This window comes from Adiantum capillus-veneris, chromosome 10 (assembly GCF_014529385.1).
Source record: "Adiantum capillus-veneris isolate H3 chromosome 10, ASM1452938v2, whole genome shotgun sequence".
NCBI lineage: Eukaryota > Viridiplantae > Streptophyta > Polypodiopsida > Polypodiales > Pteridaceae > Adiantum > Adiantum capillus-veneris.
Window position 1 is genome coordinate 131,777,529 of NC_140940.1, and position 21,887 is coordinate 131,799,415.

Below are 21,887 nucleotides of genomic sequence, written 5' to 3' on the forward strand. Positions count from 1 at the left end.
GAGCAAGAGATGCATTTAGAAAGTTTTTTTTCATCTGGTTTGGGTCTCCAAGAAGATGATGCAGCAAGAGAACCATATGATAATGAACTTTTTGGAATTTGTCCCTGATTTCGCAGCACTCTTGTATGCCATCCCTGTTAAAGAAGCAAAGTTGCCTCGCTTCTTTCTAGCACTTTATCCTCTACACACAAAGCCAATAGATCAGTAACACTACATGTCGATAGTGGATGGGCTCAGGGAATGGTACGAGGAAGCTACCACCAAATGGTTGGAGGTGCTGCGGGATGCACTGAAGAAGACTCAAGTGAATGAGCTGCTTGCAGATCTTCATCTTTTTCAGGTAAAGATGGGTTAGTGGAAGGTGCATCTCAGGCACCTCATCAAAATTACAAACCAACTTCTCCAGCTAATAGTGGAAGCCTCGAAGATCCTTGAGAAGGACCTAGCCAACAAGGCATCCGGCTGAACTCTAGCTCAGAGAGATGGCTAAAATCCGGTTTGAAGCTCACATCAAGTGAAATCAGCCATTACCTCAAGGGTGGATGCATACTGCATCACATTACCATAAGTTGTCTAGAGCTAGGCTAACCATGGGAAAACACACTCTATATGACCCTGACACCAAGACTTACAATCCCCTAACGCCCTACGAAGTGGAGATGAAGATAGCCAAGAAAGAAAAACTGGAGCAAGATGCTCTATCTAAGTTAATTCAGAAGGACTATGCTGCTCCAAGTATTCAAGAACCTTTTAAAGTACTGCATAAACCTCCTAAAAAGAGGGCACCTGAAGTCAGATGGACGGATATTGGGTGAAACCAGGGGACTACTGAAATTTTGGTTACATACCAAAATTCAAGAAAGAGGAGGAGAAATATAGAATCATGTGCAAGTAGAGCTCAACAGGTATGAAGATCTATCGATTTTATTGTTTACATCCGAAAGGACAAAGGGCCTGCAAAATATATAGAATGCCATGCTGCAAATGACAAAATCAATAGATTTGTATACTTGTTGAACCGTAGTTGCACATGATCAAAACTATACATGATAAGAGAGAGACAAGGAGCGAGATAGAGCACAAAGCCAGTGCAGGTGCATGTGCACTTCCTAGGTCGGAGTGTTACACAGGCACAACGAGAGAGGAGATGAGAAGAGAGAAAAAGGATGCAGACACTGGATGCAATTCCCCCCTGTGCAAGAGTGAGAATTTTTCTCTTGCACGTATTTATTTATAGATTGATCAATGTTCAAAAATTATTACAGATTGTCCGCCCGAACATAAAGTGACCATTGCTCATAAAAGAGAACTTTAATAATAAAATATACATACACTTGCTATCATTTTGCATAATCCATAGCTTTTGCCACCTCTAAGGTGCAACAAATACATATTTATCCATTTCCATTATAGCTTATTGGTAAAAGGTAGAAGTCGTTTCTGCTCAAATTTTGCACTCGAATGAAAACAAAACTTTTAGAGCCTTGACCAAAGCTTTTACACTTTATCTATACAAGATATACTTGAGCTACAAGTTCAATTTCAAGCCTCAAGAAAAATAATTCTTATTATCCTATACTTTTTTGGAATCATTGTGCCATTCAGACTTTATATAGTACAAAGTACATTACAAGTAATTTTGGTTAGAAAATTTCAAATCTACATGCATAAATCACTAAAGAGAGAATAATTTATCTTTTGTCAAACTTTGAAATTTTTCTCATAAGTTGGTTTTGGCTTACCAATAAGTTTCCACAGCTTTTTCAAGACCAATTTTGACCAGACATGTTGTTTTTTGGTCTCTTGAGCTTACCTTACAGTCCGGCACCTGAAAACTTTGAAATTTTGTAAAGCATTTCATTGATGAAATTTCAGAGGATGAGATTGGTCAAAAATCCACCTTGATATCTATTTACCCTACTCCTAGTCAAATCAGTAAGAAGGTAGTGGAAAGTCCACAAACATTGGTTTTTTCCTTAATTTTCTTATAAAATGAGTTCAACTCTCAGACCTTGACATAGCCTAACTCGTCATGACCTGACATAACCTAAATCAACAACAACCAGTCGAAAACAACATACACTATGTCTAAAAGGTCCTTGGCAAGTATGACTACTTCCAAGATACCTCTGCACAGTTGAAGTTCACACACCTTGATCGTGTAGTCTCTAAAAGATGGTTTTTTCTCTAGGTGAACATAGAGGAAGTGTTGGACAATAATATATGAGCATTGAGGTTTTCTCTAGTTTAGGTCGCCTCGTCCCCGCAGCATCGGTGCCAAAATGTAAGTTCACTAGTTGCCAAGCCTCATAATGATGGCGAGAACCACGTACATAAATGTCATATTTTGGGACGAAGCCGACTCGATTAGTGCATGGAAGCTACAAGAGGTTGTTAGTCTTATGGAAAACACATTAAATTCTTATCTACTCAAAGCTACATTCAACAGCATGTCAGGCAGCAAAAACTAACTAAAACATCTGCAAGCAAATCTCTACGCTTCACCAAGCATATGAAGTCCAAACATGACCAAACCTATAGGAATGATATACATTGACTAAACACACATGCCCATGGTCTCAAATTCTTCTTTTGACAACTTTCCAAAATCGTGCTTATTATCTACAAGGCAAATTTGACCTATTTATTTTGGTCAAGAATGCACTCTAAAGCTAGCAATGCTATTCTAATATCCCTCCTATGCATAAAATGTGATTCGGATCTGTAAAACTTCAGTTATGAATAAATTAAAAAGAAGATTGGCTACAATAAAACCAGATAAGAAAGAGAAGAATACACATTACTTAGAGATTGTACGTGTGCTTATTATCCAAAAACTTCATTAAGGATTTTTTTATAAAAGTTGGCTTTTGTACCTTAGCCAAAGGTTTCAAAAGGTGAAACGAACTCAAATCTGGGTAGGTAGAGGCTAGAGATAACATAGGGGTAATTTCAAACTGGAAGCTCTTGGCCCCGACTACCGACTTTACATTAGCCAAAGGTTTCAAAATGTGACACGGACTCAAATCTAGGTAGGTAGAGGCCAAAGATAACACAAGGATAATTACAAACTGGAAGCTCTCGGTTTTGACTACCGACTTTACATTCTTGTAAGAATAATCAAAATACATATTTGGACATGACGTGACTTTTGTATCAAAAATGAAGGGAACTGCAAAATTAGGCTCAAAAATGTGTTGTTCTGTTAGCCTACTGCTAACATCTTCCTAGGCACTAATCATTGGTCAATTGCTTTCTAACTGCTTCACTTTTTGCAATCAAGCACTCAAGCAATATGTGATTCCATAAAGGTTTCAAACTCACTTTCCACCTCAAAATGGATCGACTTCTCTACTACAAACAAATATTCTCAAAATCAGCCTACTTTGCTCTTGCCCAAAATAGGCACGGCTATTTTGGTTGAGGTGTTTCTCTGGATTTTTGGCCCAATCTTGGTTCCATTTGGTTGCTCTAAGTGTTTTATAGCCCCCTATCAAGTTTCACTAACTTCTATTCTCTAGATTATGTTATATCCCAATTTTGAGATTGTTAGAAGGTTTCATACTATATTTGCAGTTTATCTCAATGTATAGCTCCAAAATAGACCCCTACTACTGGCTTCATTCTAAAGTTTTACATTAATTAGTTAAGAAGATTCCCCCAAGAGACTTAAGTAAAAGGAAACCCACCCAACTGTTGTTGTTCCCCTCTCCTCCCGCTCGTGCCTTGATCTACGTCGTGATCGCGCTCGTCCCCCACTCACTCTATGTGCCTATCCTCAGATCATCAGCTCTAGGATTATTTAAGCTCAGCGGTGCACTGATTCACGAAGTTGGCGAGCAACATGTGAGTAGACACTAGCCTTTGCCAGCCTTGGAAAACCACCATACAGGTTGAGGACAATGGCCCATGGCCTCCACGACATTGACATGCAATCTCTCCCTCTCTGTCCACCTTATGTTTAGCTGTGTCTGCACGCTAGGTAGTACATAGCTCCTAATTGCATGGAAAAACAGAATCTCTCCCTAAGTCCGCCACACTGAAGCCATGCCGCTTTTGCAGGCCTCCACCCCTGCCTTCGCAATTCCTGACAGCTCTCACCTGAAGCCCTTCACCCCCAGTACAGGTTGAGGACAATGGCCCATGGCCTCCATGACATTGACATGCGATCTCTCCCTCTCTGTCCACCTTATGTTTAGCTGTGTCTGCACGCTAGGTAGTACATAGCTCCTAATTGCATGGAAAAACAGAATCTCTCCCTAAGTCCGCCACACTGAAGCCATGCCGCTTTTGCAGGCCTCCACCCCTGCCTTCGCAATTCCTGACAGCTCTCACCTGAAGCCCTCACCCCCAGCTGTGCAATGCCCTCTTGCTCTCGCAAGGCAAGCCGGATGACACTTGATGCCAAAAAAGAAGAAGAAGAAGAGAACTTTAAGGTCGTAGCAAGCTTTCCAAGAGACCACGCAGAAGAAAAAAAATCTTCCCCTATCCGTCTTTGCTTCAGCACATGGCACATTCTCTCTCTCTCTCTCTCTCTCTCTCTCTCTCTCTCTCTCTCTCTCTCTCTCTCTCTCTCTCTCTCTCTCTCTCTCTCCAGTAGTTGTGAAGCCCCCCAATCGCTCGGTCTACTGTCCCACCTCTCTTGCACTCTGATATTCCTCCACAGCCTTCCCCCCTCTGTGCTTGTCTGAAGCATTCTTTCTTGTTTCGAAACAAATTCGTTGTCACGCTCTCTCCCTTGATGCATGACCGCCATCTCCCTCCGCGTTCAGAGCAAAAAAAATCGCCTCGTTTCCCCCTTCGACAAAAACTCTCTCTCTCTCTCTCTCTCTCTCTCTCTCTCTCTCTCTCTCTCCACGTGTTGGCTCACTTTGGAGAGAGGAAAGCATCTCTTAAGATTCTTGTTAAACAAATTGATTCAAAATTGGCACGCCCTTTATAGCTCCAAATTTCTTCACAATTGGTTATTAGACTCCCATTTTCATGTACAATGCTCAAGTCAACTCACAAAGTCAAAAAAAGTTTGCCACGTGAGAATGCAAAATAGGCGCGCCTATTTTTTTCATGCACCAAGAAGTACCTTTTTGCTCCTTTTGATGTTACCCTACTTTAATATACACCATTAAGTTTTTGATGTTACCCTACTTTAATATACACCATTAAGGTTTTGACGTTTGGTCATTTTAATCTCACGTTACCCAAATTTTATTTATTGATCTCAAAAGTTTTTAAACCTTTTTCGGCCATGTCTCAAGGTCCAATGGTCCAAATGACTTCAAATTTGTTGGTTGTGGTTTATATAATGCATACAACTATGTCAAAAGTGTGATTTGGGTCTCACATGGGTATACTCAAAATCGGTGCATTTATTTTATCTGGTGAGATTTGGAACCATATCCCTACTTTTTACACATGTATCTACTACTAGCAATATATGGATCCTATCATGAACTGACTTGTGCAACATGAGTGCAATTAGTGTGATGCAAAGCAGGCATGCCTATTTTGGCTTTGGCCAAAATAACTTTAAAAATGCATAGGATGATTAAAAAAACAATAATTTCAAGCTTGGCATTATCCTTATCGAATAGTCTCTAGTCTCAAGGATTATCCACGACCCCTTTTCCTAACTAGTCTATAGCTACCTAGGCCTCTAGCAAGTCTCTCTACTCCCCAGTACCCTACATAATCAATGGGTTATCCTCTAAATGTGGACAATCAAGAAGACGATTACTCTAGATAAAACTAGAGGAAGTAATGGATTTTACTAGTGATTGCATAGCTAACCTCTCAAAAAATCCAATCTAACTTGATAATCTAAGGTGCTAATTTCAAGTGTATCAAACACCAAAAGTTAGTTTACTTTCCCGCAAGCTTCAAGTGATGGTTTGTGATCGCTACAACACCCCAAATGCACTCAAACTCACTATGGGAATAGGCCATACCTTATAGATATCATTATGCCGACGTTTTCTCGTTTTAATATCATTGTAAAATCACGCTTGTTTTATACGAGGAATCTCAAAGCTCGAGCGAGATTCTCCGAGCAATCCATAAAACGAGCGAGATAGGGCAAGGCACATATACAAAACAAAAACCAAACATGATTTCTTAGGTGACTTCAAGCACAACAAAAATAATAATAATTGAAGATTGCACCTAATCAACTAGAAATTATTGACCGACAAAACCCTTTGAACAAGGTTTGGGTAGAGTGTTTTCTTTGATGGGCTAGAACACTTGGAACCATTATAATGGCATGTTGATATTCATCTCCAACTTCAGCCCCGCAATCGAAGGATTAAACCACGAGCTTTACACTAAAAAGGTAAGGTTGTTGCCACTAAACTAATCTCATGAATAAGGAGAGTTTGGGAGCTCTTCACTTCTTCTTCTTTTTCTCCTCTCTCTCACTCTACATCAAGTTATTATGGGTTGATGTACGATACCATGCTATGCATTTTTAAGTTACTCTAGAGAAAACTGTGGGAACTTGAAAATAATTCTATTAATGAGGTCATTCTTTTGAGAACTCCACTTCATGGTATATATTAAAGTTTGTGTCAAACTATCATATGAAGCCTACCAGCAAGGGGGTGGGAAAGTTAGTGGTGCTGCCAAAGTTGGTGGGGGATTATAAGGAGCGCCTTGATAAACGAGTATTCAAGGTGGATAAAGTTATGAACACTTTCTTAGGACAACTTCTCCCCATGCAAGCTCTCTTTCACCTAACCATGTTGATAAACAAAAGAAACCTACGGTTAGTATATTTCCATCTATAAATTCTGAGATTTATCTTCAAAATTCAAAGTAGAAGGTGAGAAAACCTACAAATTTTTGAGGAATTTAGTAGAAAAACCTTCTCTTAAATTTTCCATGTTTATATGAGCATTGCTCTAAGTTCGTTGACTGCTTGGGATTCCTAGTCTACTGACTTGTCCATCATGCCTCAACCCAGATTACTAACCCAATGTGTGATGCCCTTACGTTGAAAGGATTTTTTGGAAACTTATAACTCTAAAACATATTAATGGAGAGAGACGTCTCTCAAAACTGCCACATGGCAACAGGAAGTGGGCTCGTGTCTATGATTCTCTCTATTTTCTTCAGGAGCGTTAAGAGATACCAAACGTCGACTTTGATATGAGCCTGTCCTTGATGAGATTGACACCCTCCTCCTCAGTCCGCTCCATGGACCTCCATATCTGTGCTACGTGAGAATGGATAGGGATCATCTCTCTCTCTCTCTCTCTCTCTCTCTCTCTCTCTCTCTCTCTCTCTCTCTCTCTCTCTCTCTCCTTCCTTCCTTTTAATGGCGTGTAGTCATTGCCATTCGGCATGGAAGGAAATAGCAACGAAGAGGAAAGCAAAGAAGGAATCTCTGGCAGAGAAAGGATATCCTCTCTCTCTCTCTCTCTCTCTCTCTCTCTCTCTCTCTCTCTCTCTCTCTCTCTCTCTCTCTCTCTCTCTCTCCGTCCGTTGAAAACTGTCTTCTACTTACTGTTTGATCGTGTGGCCCCATTCAGGAAGATCTCAAACATCTGTCTCTTAAGATGTGTCACAATTGCCTCGCACAAAGCTGGGTGCGGACACATGTGCATGAGCGGTGCCAACACACCCTTGAAAAAATTTGTGGGCGTATCCTAGAGCAGCATGTTGCATGCATACCTCTCCAACCATGCAAACATGCGGCTGACCAAAATCATTGTAAACTCCTTACTGCCATTCTCTTTGTCACTATCTAGCTGTATATCCTCCTTTTACTCTCGTTGCAGCTGCCTGCTGCTCTATGAAAATCACATTGGACCAGGGTTTCAAACTGTCAAAATTCCCTGACGCGTCATGCACTATACTGATGTACGTCCGCCATGGAAGAATTTGGCACATAATCCTTTGCACATGGACAATGTCAAGGTAAGGACATATAGTCCTCAAGAAGTGTGATCTTGAAGAGTCTCCATGGAAGTCAAAATGCATGGGAGTTTTTATCAAATAGTAATGATGTCCTAGCCTAACATATAAAGGAATTAAATGGATTGGTAGCTCTAGTTTCATCCGCGCAGGCGTGCACCTGCGCCTGCAATATCATGACCAAACAAGATACGTTTTCGAGCAACGTAAGCATCGTTCTTACGTTCGTCATTCAGCAGAGTAGCCACGCTGCAATGTTGGTGTTGGGATGTGCTGGAGACGAGCAGCGATGCATAATAAATAACAATATAGGCTAGCTAATTAGACGGGAGCTCCAAGATCGAAGGCATTGAACGTTACTGCTCGTCTCCAGGTTACGAGCTTGGTAGCGTTAACTACTATGTGCGACTTGTAATTGTGGTCGCTCCTTTCACATGAAAATGGACACATCCACCAACCTTACGTGGTTGCAATGCCAGCCCTGTCACCCGTGCTTGGAGCAACTGGACCAGCCCATCTTTGACCCCCGAGTGGACTCCACAAGTCTTTCCTCCCCTCTCTGCAATCTCCTAGGCGCCGCCTCCAATTAGATGTCGAGGCCGGACATGAGCTCCGTTTGCACCTACCTCAAAGTGTAACAGGACGGCGGCATGCTTGTCGGCAAGATCGTCTCCGACACTCGTGCTGCTTGACTTCTTGTTCGATGCCACCCGAGTTGTTGTGAAAAAGAGGGTGGCTTCAAGGCCATGGCCGGAAGCATGGGTCTAAGTCGCGGCCCCCTCGCCTTTCCATTACAGTTTCATGGTAGAGCAATGCCCAGCACCTTCTCCTACTGCCTTCCCCGCATGTAACTCGCCAGACTCTTCCAAGCTCACGTTCACCACCTCGGCCCCCTCGCCTTTCCATTATAGCTGCATCGTAGAGCACTGCCCAGCACCTTCTCCTACTGCCTTCCCCACATGTAACTCGCCAGACTCTTCCACGCTCACGTTCACCACCTTCGACAGCACCCAACACCATCTTCACTCTGCTCATCGTCAACCCTCGGCATCCAATCTACTACTATGCCAATACAGGTATAAACGTCAAGAACCGTTTCCTCGACCTCACGCCTGGCCTCTTCGACATCGACCCATGCAGCGACGATGGCGGCTTACAGATCAACTTCGGTGCAGTCCTCACTCGACTCCTCTCATTGCAGCATAGCGCAGTCTTCGTGATACAACTCGAAGCCTCACAGCTCTCTCTCTCTCTCTCTCTCTCTCTCTCTCTCTCTCTCTCTTTAAAAAAAAAAACTCTCTGAAAGAGCGCACGTCGGAAAAAAATCGCTCGGTGCATGGTAACACTCGTTTTATACAACCAGCATTGTGATTTTGAGCATAGCTACGTGTTCGTAGGTGAAAGCTCTCTCCTTTCATGTAAGTTTCTTTGTGTAACCTTGGTCCGACCGTCTATGTTTTGTTTTTGCTTGTACAATTGCATGATTCACATGTTTAAATCAAGTTTTGAGCATAGAAATAGATAGAGCTCATTGAGATGATGCTATATAGTCTTCAAGTACCTAAATCGAGCTACCGAAAGTAACCAATGGCATAATTTTCCTATGTCCTTCAGTTCCTTATGTCCCTTGTTCACCTCTTACCCATAGAATGGCTTACCACTCATGAGTCCACGCTCCCTCTTCTTGTAGTGTGTGACACATGGTTGGCTTGCATCTTCTTCTAGTATAGATTTCAAATTGTGAAGCTCTTATCAATTGGAAAGTGACTTATGTTTTTGAGGACTATTGTTTTAACTATGAGAGTCGTCGCCTCTTACATTTAAGCACCCTACAACTTGCAACTTTGTAATTCAAGTCTTAGCCTACATACCTGCTTAGACACCTATAAGGGCCCCTCGAATACCTGCTTAGACACACATCGGGCCTTACATGTGAGGCCTCTTCAATGGGGCAATCATTCAAGTCTTTGGTTTCCAAGTTGGTTGCAACCTCCTTACGTACACAGGAGGCTTGTATTACATGAGAAGCTTATCTTTATGCCAATGTCTAAAGATGTCCGAGTTGATATGTAGTGCTAAGCTACTTGGAAAGTCGTATGCAAGGGGATTCCATTCAAGTTACTTGAGCAACGGGATTCCACTCAAAAATTGGTTCTAAAAAGTAGTTGAATTTGAAGGCATGCAAGAATCTATATAAATATCTTGACGCCACCAAAACAAATGAAAATCTTGCTCCTTAAATGTGATTCCAAATTATCAAAACACAACATTTAGGAGACCCGTGTTACGTGTTCATTGCAAAATCGTGTGGAATTGGTTGAGAGTTTGTGTCTAACATGGAGATATATCCATATCAAATAGGATACTCCCTCTCTATCACGTCTCTGAGGATTGTTCCCAACATACAAAGAATCTGTCAGGTCTGTGAGGATTGTTCTTAAGATTCTTTGTATGCTGGGAACAATCCTCTCTATCAGGTCTGTGAGGATTGTTCTTAAGATTCTTTGTATGCTGGGAACAATCCTCAGAGACGTGATAGAGAGGGGGTATCCTATTTGCTCTGCATATCTCTCAACCAATTCCACACAATTTTGCAATGAACATGTAGCAGCTAAATGTTGTGAGCTTGATAATTTGGAATCACATTTAAGAAGCTAGATTTTCATTTGTTTTGGTGGAGTCAAGTTATTTATATAGATTCTTGCATGCCTTCAAATTTAGCTACTTTTTATAACCAATTTTTGAATGGAATCCTGTTGCATCTACCTTCTCTAGTAACTTGAACGAAATCCCCTTGCATCCAACTTCTCAAGTATGCTGGAGAGGGTCTTACTTAAAGACAGCTTGGGACATTGTGTTTAGGACAGCTCTGGTTAAGGGTTTCCGCGATGAAGCTCTGCGCAAAGGGAGTAAGGGCTGGGTAGTAGAGATTTTCAACCTCTGTCTCACCGTGTGATGGTGGGCTTGACGTGTGCTTGTCTCGGTCTGTAGCTCGACTAGCGGCCGTTCGTTTCTATTGTTGCGGCGCCTTCGCCCTCAGCTCAGCCAGTGGCTCTTGCCCTTCCCAGCACTGGCTTCGATTGTTCCCCCCCTCCTCCTTGTTTGATGCAAGCCTCAGACTTAGTGTATGCTATCTTTTAGTGTTGCATGGTATCTTTAGTGCGGTGTAATGCCTTATGTTTGGCACATTTCTTCCTGTTTTTATGCGTGCCAATTTAGATCATCTTGGGCGTGATAGCGGAAATCTATCTTCAGCATTACATTTTCATATAGCCTTTTGACTAGTCTTGTTAGCCCTTAGTTAGCGATCAATCCGGTAGACTCCAGCACCTCTTACCTTCGCCTGCTCAGCCACTTAGATTGGCATTTAAGACTAACGCTTTTTCCAAAGGGTCTTGTACACATGATCAGTTTTCCATGGAGTGAGTTGATTCGATATGGCCGACGACATTAAAATCTTCTCACAGCTTCTCGTGGCCAAGAAGTCAGCTTTGTAAGGGGAGATCGGCATGATGATTGAAGGGAATGGCTCAAATGCAGCTATCTTAGGTGGGGAATCCCAAGCCACGCCTAATGCACCCTTAGCAAAGGAGACAATGACAGGTGATCTGGCCCAGGAAGGTGTTCAAACCTTGTCGAGTGAAATTTTAGCCGTAAGGGCAAAGATAAATTCGTCAACCAAGAATCTCCTACCCAAAGTTTTAAGAACGAAGTGAAAACCTTGAAAGCAAGTGTACCTCAGGGTACAATTTTTGCATTTGGTAGAAATAAAGCAGTCAGTACCGCAACACTAAGTCCAGGCATCTCTTTTGCAAGCATATTGAAGGGTCAATGCTCTGAAGCTTTGGCCAAGGACAATGTTGCTGAGGCTGCAAGTGGTGGGGGCCATGAAAAGTTGAAGAACGAAAAGGTTGGGCTCGAACAGGAGCTGAAAGAGGTTTACAGACAGATGGGGGTAGGCCATAATGGCAACAAGCGAACTTGCTCCCAGGCTGATAATAATGGGATTTTTGAAGAAGGGTTGGCGGATCGTGCATTTAATGCACTAAAGGATTCCCTTCCGTATAGCAGGTGAAGATTGCGGAGGCTATCACTATTGCAATCCCTCTAGCACTGACCAAGAGGCAGCTTGCCTTGCAAGCTAAGCTCATGGGCTTCAGCGAGAGAGTCCCGAATAGATATGAATTGATACAATGTATCCAAAGTCCTCAACTTCTCGGACATGGCGGTGCCATCGAAAGCACTGTGTACCTCACCAAGGGATTCTGCTCAGTAAGATTCAAGGAGGAACCTGATGTCTTGAAGATTCTTGATAAAGGTCCCCTCATTTTCAACAGGGCAACAGTGTGTGTAGTTCCATGGGAGCCATCTTTTGACTCGGCAAAGTCTCTCCAAGGAATCGTTCATGTCTAGGTCAAATTTGTAAGGCTGCCGAGTCAGTTGCTTGCTAGTCAACTTGGAACCCTGCTCTTTGTAGGTTGGAGCGTATCTAGATCTCCACCTAAGAGCTGAATGGTGATTAATGTGGGAGTTGGACTCGTTACAATCCTCTCAACTTCGGAACCTACTTTGGGGCTTATTTTGGATGTAACAAATTCGGGTACTTTGCCAAGGACTGTCCCTTGAAGGCTAAAGATAGTACCAATCCTAAAAGGCAAGAGTCCAATCTAGGGAACAACAATCAAAATCTGGTTAGGGAAGCAATTGTGGAAGAGAGTGAGAATCAGACAAAGAAAAATGAAGAGTCAAAAGCAGGGCAGGAAAGAGAGGCCATGATCTATGATAAAGGAGATACAAAAATGAAGGAGAAGTCAGTGGAGAAGCAAAGTGTCACACCAAAAACCATTATGTGTGTCATAATAATCAATATCTAATTCTCCTAACTGATTTTCTCATATTAAATTGATCATTTAATGTGGGGAAGTGCCAAGGGAGAAAAATCTAGAATATTGGTTAAGCTAGCAGACCGGACACTGTAGGGATCCAAAAGGGGGGCCATCTACAAAAGAGCCATGTGCAACAATGGGCTAAAAAGACCCTAAGGTTCAGTCCATTAAGACTTCCAAAATGCTAAGGTTTCAAAATTCAAAGGTTGTGTCCAAAGGTCAACCATAGGGGAATTGGATGCTTTGTGTGTGTCCAAAAAAGTCTTTGCACATCTCTACATAGGAGGGGGCGAGCCTTTCTTGTAGGGGATGAGAGAGAAATCCACACACACACACACACAAGCTCCCTTTACACAAAGGGAATGAGGGACACATGTCAGCTCCCTAGCCCAGATGCCCACAAGGTGTACCCAATTTCTATTGGATGGCCTTGGAGGTGGACCAATGAGAATTAGGCTAGAGTAAATCTAGTTTAATTAATTTAAAAACACTTAATAAAAGAACCAATGAGAATTAAGTCCTCTAGAAGACTATTGGACAGTCTCCCAAGGGGTCCAATGAGCATTCAAGAGCCCAATGGCTTGCCTGATTCCTATTGGCCAGGAGGCAAAGGGGTCCAATGAGGGTTTAATTGAATTATTAAATTACCTAAAGCTCTCACAAAAGGGGAAAGGGGGACACATGTCAGAAGGCTATCACTTATGCTGCTTAATAGTCATTGGCTAGCCCTGGGGAGGTCCAATGAGGAGATAGCAAGAGAAAATAGCAAGAGGGCTCGCCCAAGAGAGAGAGGGGGCTGATTTTTGCAGGGCATTATCACACACACACTCACACAATCTCATGTGTGAAGAAAGAGAAGACTATCTCTTCCCAAGCTTTAATGGAGAGCTCATCACCTAGTCCAAGCTTGTGAGATAGAAGCCTACATCGACACACTCTTGGCATGTGGATGCAAATCCAACCAAGAGCCAAGCTTCAATGCATTATTATCTCCTCTACCATGCTAATTACTAAGCTAAGCTATGCTAATATGAGTGATTATGTGAGGAGATGTACATCTCTCGTAAGATACTCCTTCTTCCTCTCAATCTACTCTCATACCCTGCTAGCTCTCACCATCTTCGAAGGTGTGTGAGGTCTTGGGTCTGAGACCGGGGATAATTGATGTTGTGTTTGCTAAGTGTTTTGCTTAGTGCATGAATCTTTCATCTTCATTGCACTAGCTAGTCTTGAAGGAACACAAAGAATTGTATTGTACAATGTCTCTCTTGATGGGAGAAACCATAATACAAAGCCTTTTGGAGGGGGGACAGGCTCCATGCAAATCTGGTCCTCAACTGTTGTCAATAGCTTAATTTCTCTCTCTTTTGAAAGTATTGTTCATGCTATCTAACTAGGTGTTATGCTTTTTGTTGCTCTCTCCACCCAAGCACTCTTGTAATTCTCATTAGGAATCTATTCTAATGAAATGCCCACTATGTTCATACTAATTTCCGCTACACACAAGTTTTTAGGCCATTAAATGTTACATTGGTATCAGAGCACAAGGTTTCTCTTTTCTTTCTCAAGAAGGGAGGTCCTCAAGCTAGCTATAAATGGTTGGTATTATTAATTGCCTGTGTGAGTAAGTAGAATAGGGATTTTTCAGCCTTGCAATGCACCTGCCTTCGTGCAGTTAACGGGGCATCACCGTCGAGAGCTATGGTCTTAATAGTGGAGTCCTATGGGGCTGGCCTACGGCTTAACCACTATTGAGCTATTAGAAGCTTGACAAGAGCCGGTGTTGTTTTGGTGTTGAAAGACCCTCTCTTCTATTCCTTGCAATTAATGGTATTCGAGCCGCGGGTATAGTAGCTTGAGTGCTTTTTCTAAAGGGGTAAAGAGGAGTAGCAACTAGGGCTTGAAGTGCCAAAGTACACCTAAAAAGTTTACACCTAAAAGTTGTTAGAATGTCTGACAATAGTAAAGAGAGTGAAATTAATGTTGATAACTTTGATTTTGCTAATGAGAAAAATCAAAGTTAATGAGCATCATTAGTAGCTTGCTAATGAGCAAGCTACTAATGATGCTTCGATGCTTGTTAACTATCTTGTTTCTAGGCTTCAACAAGCCATGGGCAATCCATCTCTCCAAAGTGAAGTGCAATGACACCTTCGTGCTCACGGGATTCTCCAGTTCATCACCATGACGAGAGAACACCTAGGAAGCCTCCTTGTGAGACTCCCAAAAGAGGTCTCTCTCCGATTTGGGAAGAAGAAGAGAATCCATATGAAGGGCTCAAGAATTTACTTCTTGATGATGCATCTCCTTCCCAAAGGAGAACTCAAGCGCCTCCACCGAAGGAACGAGAAAGAAGTGAGTCTCCCGCCACCTCGGCGGAGATGGCTCCACGAAGACGGCGGGCTAAATGCTCTCCATCACCACCAAAGCGGAGAAGACCATCGCACCCTTCTCCACATCATAATTCAAAGAGGGATGATAAAAAGCAACAGAAGAAAAAGGCGAGAAAGAGGACACCCTCTTCTCCATCTTCTTCATCCTCTTCCTCTTATGAAAGTGATGGTGAAGACGACAAAGATCAAGACAAGAAAAAGGCGAGAAAGAGGTCACCCTCTTCTCCACCTTCTTCAAATTCTTCACCTTCTGAAGAAAGTGATGGTGCAACCTTTGAACCATCAAAAACAAGAGGCCATAGGAAATCCTATGCCGCATGGAAGAGGTCATCCAAGCTGAAGAAGTTCAAAGAGGGAGGGAAGAGCATCTCTTTCCTTACCTATGATGGTACCTTTGGTGCTACGGACAAAGTCTTGGCCTTTATCCAACAGTTTGATGCGGCGTTTGGGAGATGAGGGCTTCACGGAGTCCTCTAAGCTACGCCATGTAGCTATGCACTTTCAAAAGTCCGCCAGACAATGGTGGTCTAGCCTACGAGTGAACGGTGAAGCTCCACGAACATGGAAAGCTTTAAGAGCTTCCATTATGAAGGAGTTTTTGGCCACTGATGCCAAAGACAAAGTACTCACCGAATGGCGAAGCTTAAAGCTCTCTCCCTATGAATCCATCCACAAATATGTAGACAAGTTTTGGGACCTACAACTCAAAGCCACTGTCTTCAAAAAGTTGGATTTTGTAGAGCAAAAGCAACAATTTTGTGCGGGCTTAACTGAAGAAATGGCGGAGTATGTCAACTCCCAAAGGCCACGTACCATATCGGAGGTAATACACCATACTATGGTGGCCTCTCGAATCAATTTCCAAATGGGGGCTAAAAGAAATAATAAGCCCACGGAAAACAAGGGTTCCAACGAGCCTAAGGGGAAGGACAATGTCCAAAAGTCTCCTAAGGGCAACTCCAACAAAGCTAAAGAGAAGGGAGTTTACAAAGGTAAGAACAAACTCTCTCCTGAGAGCTTGAGCGTTATCGCAAGGATAACCGGTGTTTCAAGTGCGGCGAACAAGGGCATGGGTACCGCGCTTGGCACCAAAAGAACAACCGCCAAGATCCTCCTAGAGCTTCCTTGGTTGAAATCCAAGAGGAGGAGACTCACCAAACTCACCACAAAGGATCTCCTCTATGCCATGCTTGGGGAAAGGTAAGAGAACATGATGCTTTTAATCTCTTTGACCCTGGTTCTACTCACAATTTTATATCTATAGAGTTGGCCACCAAGCTAGGCATACAAGCTTATGAGATGGGAGATGTCCTACCCGCAGACAGTGCCTTCAAGGGGCAAGAAGCTTCAGTCACTCCCTTAATCGAGAAATTGAGGCTTCATGTCCAAGGCTATGTGGACCTAGAGAACTTCTTTATCTCTCCTCTCAAGCATAAGGATGTAATCCTAGGGGCACCATGGTTTGACCACCTGGCTGCCAATGTTAAATTCCCTAAAAGGAGAATCTCCTTTAAGTTTAGGGAAAAAGACATGTATATAGATGCTCAGGAAATGGGTAACACTATCCCCATTGTACATACACCAGCTTTCAACAAGTGAATAAGGAGATCTATTTTTGTGTACATGATTTTTGTTAAAGATTCTCAAAATGAGCCTAATGCTTTAGCAAAAGAAAATAAAAGCAACCAAAAGGAATTAGAGTTATCCAATTTTCTCAAGGGGTTACAAGATGTTTTTATTGACGACATCCCTTGTGAGCTACCTCCTAAACGAGGTAATGATGACCATGCAATTGAACTTCTTCCTGGAAGTTCACCGCCTAACAAACCTCCTTATAGATTTTCTCAAGCTCAACAAGAGGAGATTATGCGCCAAGTGCATGAGTTAGTTGAGAAGGGCATGGTTAGGCCTAGCTCATCTCCATTTTGCTCACCTGTGCTATTAGTGCAAAAGAAAGACGACACATATCATATGTGTGTCAACTATAGAGCACTAAATATGATCACTATCAAGAATAGGTTTCCCGTTCCACGGGTAGAAGACCTATTTGATAAGCTACAAGGATCGACCTACTTCAGTAGGATTGACCTAAAAAGTGGCTATCATCAAATAAGGATAGTTGATCAAGATATTGTAAAGACCGCATTTCGCACCACATTTGGTCTTTATGAATACATTTTCATGCCTTTTGGCTTGACCAATGCACCAGCCACATTCAACCGCTTGATGGAGAAGTTGTTCATGCCTCATCGAACCTTCACTGGAGTGTTCTTTGATGATATTATCATCTACTCTAATTCATTAGACGAACACAAGCAACACCTCCAGGTAATATTTCAAGTTTTTAGAGAGAATAAACTTTATGTTAATCGAAAGAAAAGTGAATTTTTCTTGCAAGAGATTCAATATTTAGGTCACATTATCTCTCAAGATGGAATCCAAATGGATCCACCAAAGTTAGAGGTAATAAAAGGATAGCCTAAACCAAGGAATCTTCATGAACTAAGAAGCTTTATAGGTATGTGTGTATACTACAGACGCTTCATAGAAAAGTTCTCACAAATTGAGGGACCATTACATGACCTAACAAAGAAAAGTGTTCGGTATACATGGTCTGCTAAGGAGAACAATGCTTTCAAAAATCTTAAAGAAAAGCTTATCTCTCAACCTGTGCTTACACTACCGGATCTCTCAAAACCATTTAAGGTCCAATGTGATGCTTGTGGTGATTGCCTTGGAGCTGTTTTGCTCCAAGAAGGGCACGCCATAGGCTATGAGAGTCGAAGGCTCGACCCTGTTGAGCAAGCTCTAGGCATATATGAAAAGGAACTCCTTGCAGTTCTGCATGCCTTAGACTCATGGAAGCACTATTTATTGGGGACTCCTTTCATTCTGCGAACGGATCACCAAAGTCTTAAGTACTTCATGACGCAGACCAATCTCTCCCGACAAACAAATGAGGTGGCAAATTTCCTTTCGCAATTTCATTTTCATATTGCTCACATTGCTGGCAAGCATAATCAAGTAGCTGATGCACTCTCAAGACGGCCGAGAGTGAATGCGGTTTCCATAGCAACTCATAATGATCTATCTTCAATGATAGATGAGTATGCTATTGATCCCGATTTTAGAGATGTGATTTCAGCCCTTGCATTAGGGAAGAAAGAAGAACCATTTACTTTACAAGATGGTTATCTTCTCTACGGCAATAGACTATATGTTACTAACTCACTACGTGAGAAAGTAATGTATGAATCACATGCTCCACCTTATGCGGGGCATAGAGGGATTCAATCTACCTTAAAGGGAATTGAAACATATTTCTATTGGCCTACCATGAAACTGAACATACAAGACTATGTTTCTAAATGTGTGGTATGCCAAAAGACAAAATTTGATAGAGGGAAGCAACTTGGATTGCTTCAACCCTTGCCAATCCCTAATTCACCATGGGAGAGCATATCCATGGATTTTATCTTTGGATTGCCTAAGTCTATCCATGGGAATACGGGAATATGGACGATAGTAGACAGGTTCAATAAACAAGCTCATTTTATACTTGTCAAAAAGACTATCAAAGCCCATCAAATGGCAACCCTCTTCATTTCACAAATTTTCAAGTACCATGGCTTGCCAATGTCCATAGTGTCGGATAGAGATCCTAGAATGACCAGTAATTTCTGGAAGGGTCTCTTTGGGAATTTAGGGACAAGGCTAAACTTCTCTTCGGCCTACCATCCACAAACGGATGGCCAAAGTGATTTAGCTAACCTAACTATTCTTGATCTACTAAAAGCCTATGTAACGGAAGTAGATCAAAGATCCCAATGGGAGAAGTACTTACCCTTAGTGGAGTATGCTTACAATAACACTGTACATACTTCCATGGGAAAAACACCTTTCGAGGTAATTGACGGGAGATCAAAAAGTCCCTTGCTACTTAAGGTACATGGGAAGATCTTCGCTGCAGATGAGTATAGCCGAGACCTACAAGAATCTTTTCAAAAGATTAAGGATGCTATCTTTATCTCACAGCAAAGGCAAAAGGCTGCTACTGACAAGCACAGAAGAGCCCAAGCCTTTAAAGAAAATGATTGGATCTTATTAAAGTTTCCCAAGGCTCGATTAAGGCACACGACGGGCAAGAATCCTACGGGACACCAAAAGTACTATGCTAAACTAGCAAAAAGGTACTATGGTCCCTTCCCGATTCTTAGGCCAATCAATGAGATGGCCTATCAACTCAAGTTGCCCAATCATTGGCTCATACACAATGCTTTCCATGTGAGCCTATTAAAGCCTTACAAAGGAGAGCCACCTCAAGAACCAACTACCGAAGACCCACCGGAGATCGAGGACCAAGAGGAGGTGCTGCAGCCCGAGTCCATTCTCCGACATGAAGACAAGGTACTAAGAGGCGGTAAGACTATCCGACGATATCTTATTAAGTTTAAGAATTATCCTTTTGAAGATGCTAGATGGATGCAAGGCATACAATTAAAGGATAACTTAAACCTTGTCAATGCTTACAATGCTTCCCAAGAGTAAGCAAATGTACAAAATGTTAAAAATGAACAAAGTTTCTTTTGTCTTATAAGACTTTTTTGTCTTATAAGACTTTCTTTTTCTTTATTGTGCACAAAACTGAAGTAGTATGCATGCTTAGATCAAGTTTGCAGAGACGACGTCTCCCAAACACCAAGTAGAGCTTGTCACTCTACTATGGAAGACTGATAGGACTACTGTGCAGACATGCTTGCGGCAGCCTCAGGCTCTCAAGCGCCAAATGCACTAGTCATCCATTGTGGAATGATGTCGTAGGGTAATATAGGGATCCTCTACCCGCCAAGAAAAGGACTCATGAATATGCTTTATCTTCTCTACACCATAGTCGAGGGCGACTATGATTTCAAGAGAGAGGTAATGTCATAATAATCAATATCTAATTCTCCTAAATGATTTTCTCATAGTAAACTGATCATTTAATGTGGGGAAGTGCCAAGGGAGAAAAAGCTAGAATATTGGTTAAGCTAGCAGACCAGCCACTGTAGGGATCCAAAGGAGGGAAAATAGGGATCCAAAAGGGGGGCCATCTGCAAAAGAGCCATGTGCAACAATGGGTTAAAAAGACCCTAAGGTTCAGCCCATTAAGACTTCCAAAATGCTAAGGTTCCAAAATTCAAAGGTTGTGTCCAAAGGTCAAACATAGGGGAATTAGATGCTTTGTGTGTGTCCAAAAAAGTCTTTGCACATCCCTACATAGGAGGGGGCGAGCCTTTCTTGTAGGGGATGAGAGAGAAATCCACACACACACACACAAGCTCCCTTTACACAAAGGGAATGAGGGACACATGTCAGCTCCCTAGCCCAGATGCCCACAAGGTGTACCCAATTTCTATTGGATGGCCTTGGAGGTGGACCAATGAGAATTAGGCTAGAGTAAATCTAGTTTAATTAATTTAAAAACACTTAATAAAAGAACTAATGAGAATTATGTCCTCTAGAAGACTATTGGACAGTCTCCCAAGGGGTCCAATGAGCATTCAGGAGCCCAATGGCTTGCCTGAATTCAATGGCCGGTGGCCGAATTCAAAAGCGGACTTGTCTTCTCAAGGGCGGTCACACATGGGCGGATTGGAGGGTCCGATTTGGACTTATTCGCACAAGGGCGGCTACACATGGCTGTCTCTCATAAGAGAGGACAGCCCTTTTGGCCTATAAAAGGAGGCCATTTCTACACACATTGGATAGTGTGTGAAGTTGATGCAACAAGGTGAGTGTGAGGTGGTGAGAGTGAAGCAAGGCGGGAGCTCCATTAAGGGTATAATCCCTTTGTAAACTACTTCATATTTTGAAGTATTAAAGCCATTGAGTGGCTGCTTTCCCGTGGACGTAGCCCACATTGGGTGAACCATGTATATCGTGTGTACTCTCTCTCTCTCTCTCTCTCTCTCTCTCTCTCTCTCTCTCTCTCTCTCTCTCTCTCTCTCTCCTCTATAATCTCGTGTAATATAAATCTGTCTCTCTCCATTCAGTAATCTACTCAATTATCTATTTAGCTACGTCTTATTTCCTAGCAACTGGTATCAGAGCAAGGTTTGCTCGTAGCTAAATTATCTCAAGGAAAGGATTCCTTGAATTGAGTGGGAGTTATGGCGGAGGAAGGGAAGCTCAAGATTGAGAAGTTCAACGGCAAAAACTACCAACATTGGAAGATGCAGATTGAAGACTATCTCTACCAGAAGGACCTCTATTTGCCACTAGGCGGTCTTGCGAAGAAGCCCGCAACAATGGCAGATGAAGCATGGATTGTCCTTGATCGAAAGGCATTGGGAACAATCCGGTTAAGCTTGGCGTCAACGGTGGCCTTCAATGTTTCGGAGATGAAGACCACGGAGGACTTGATGAAGTCACTTGACGACTTCTACGAGAAACCATCGGCATCCAATAAGGTATTTCTTATGAAGCGCTTGTTCAATCTAAAGATGGCAGAGAATGGTTCAGTTGCAGAACACCTAAATGACTTTAACACAAACATAAGTCAACTTCGATCAGTGAAAATCAATTTCGATGACGAAGTGCGAGCTCTCCTTATACTATCATCTCTACCGGATAGTTGGGACAGCCTTGTGATGGCTGTAAGTAATTCTATCTCTGGCACAAACACTCTTAAGTTTGATGATGTTGTGGGTGTTCT

The 21,887-nt window shown here is 42.3% G+C and overlaps 1 pseudogene; it reads left to right on the forward strand.

The window, feature by feature from the left end:
- Window positions 1–214: 214 nt before the first annotated feature.
- LOC147449664 (aspartyl protease family protein 2-like) lies at window positions 215–11,986 on the forward strand (annotated as a pseudogene).
- The last annotated feature ends 9,901 nt before the right edge of the window (window positions 11,987–21,887 follow it).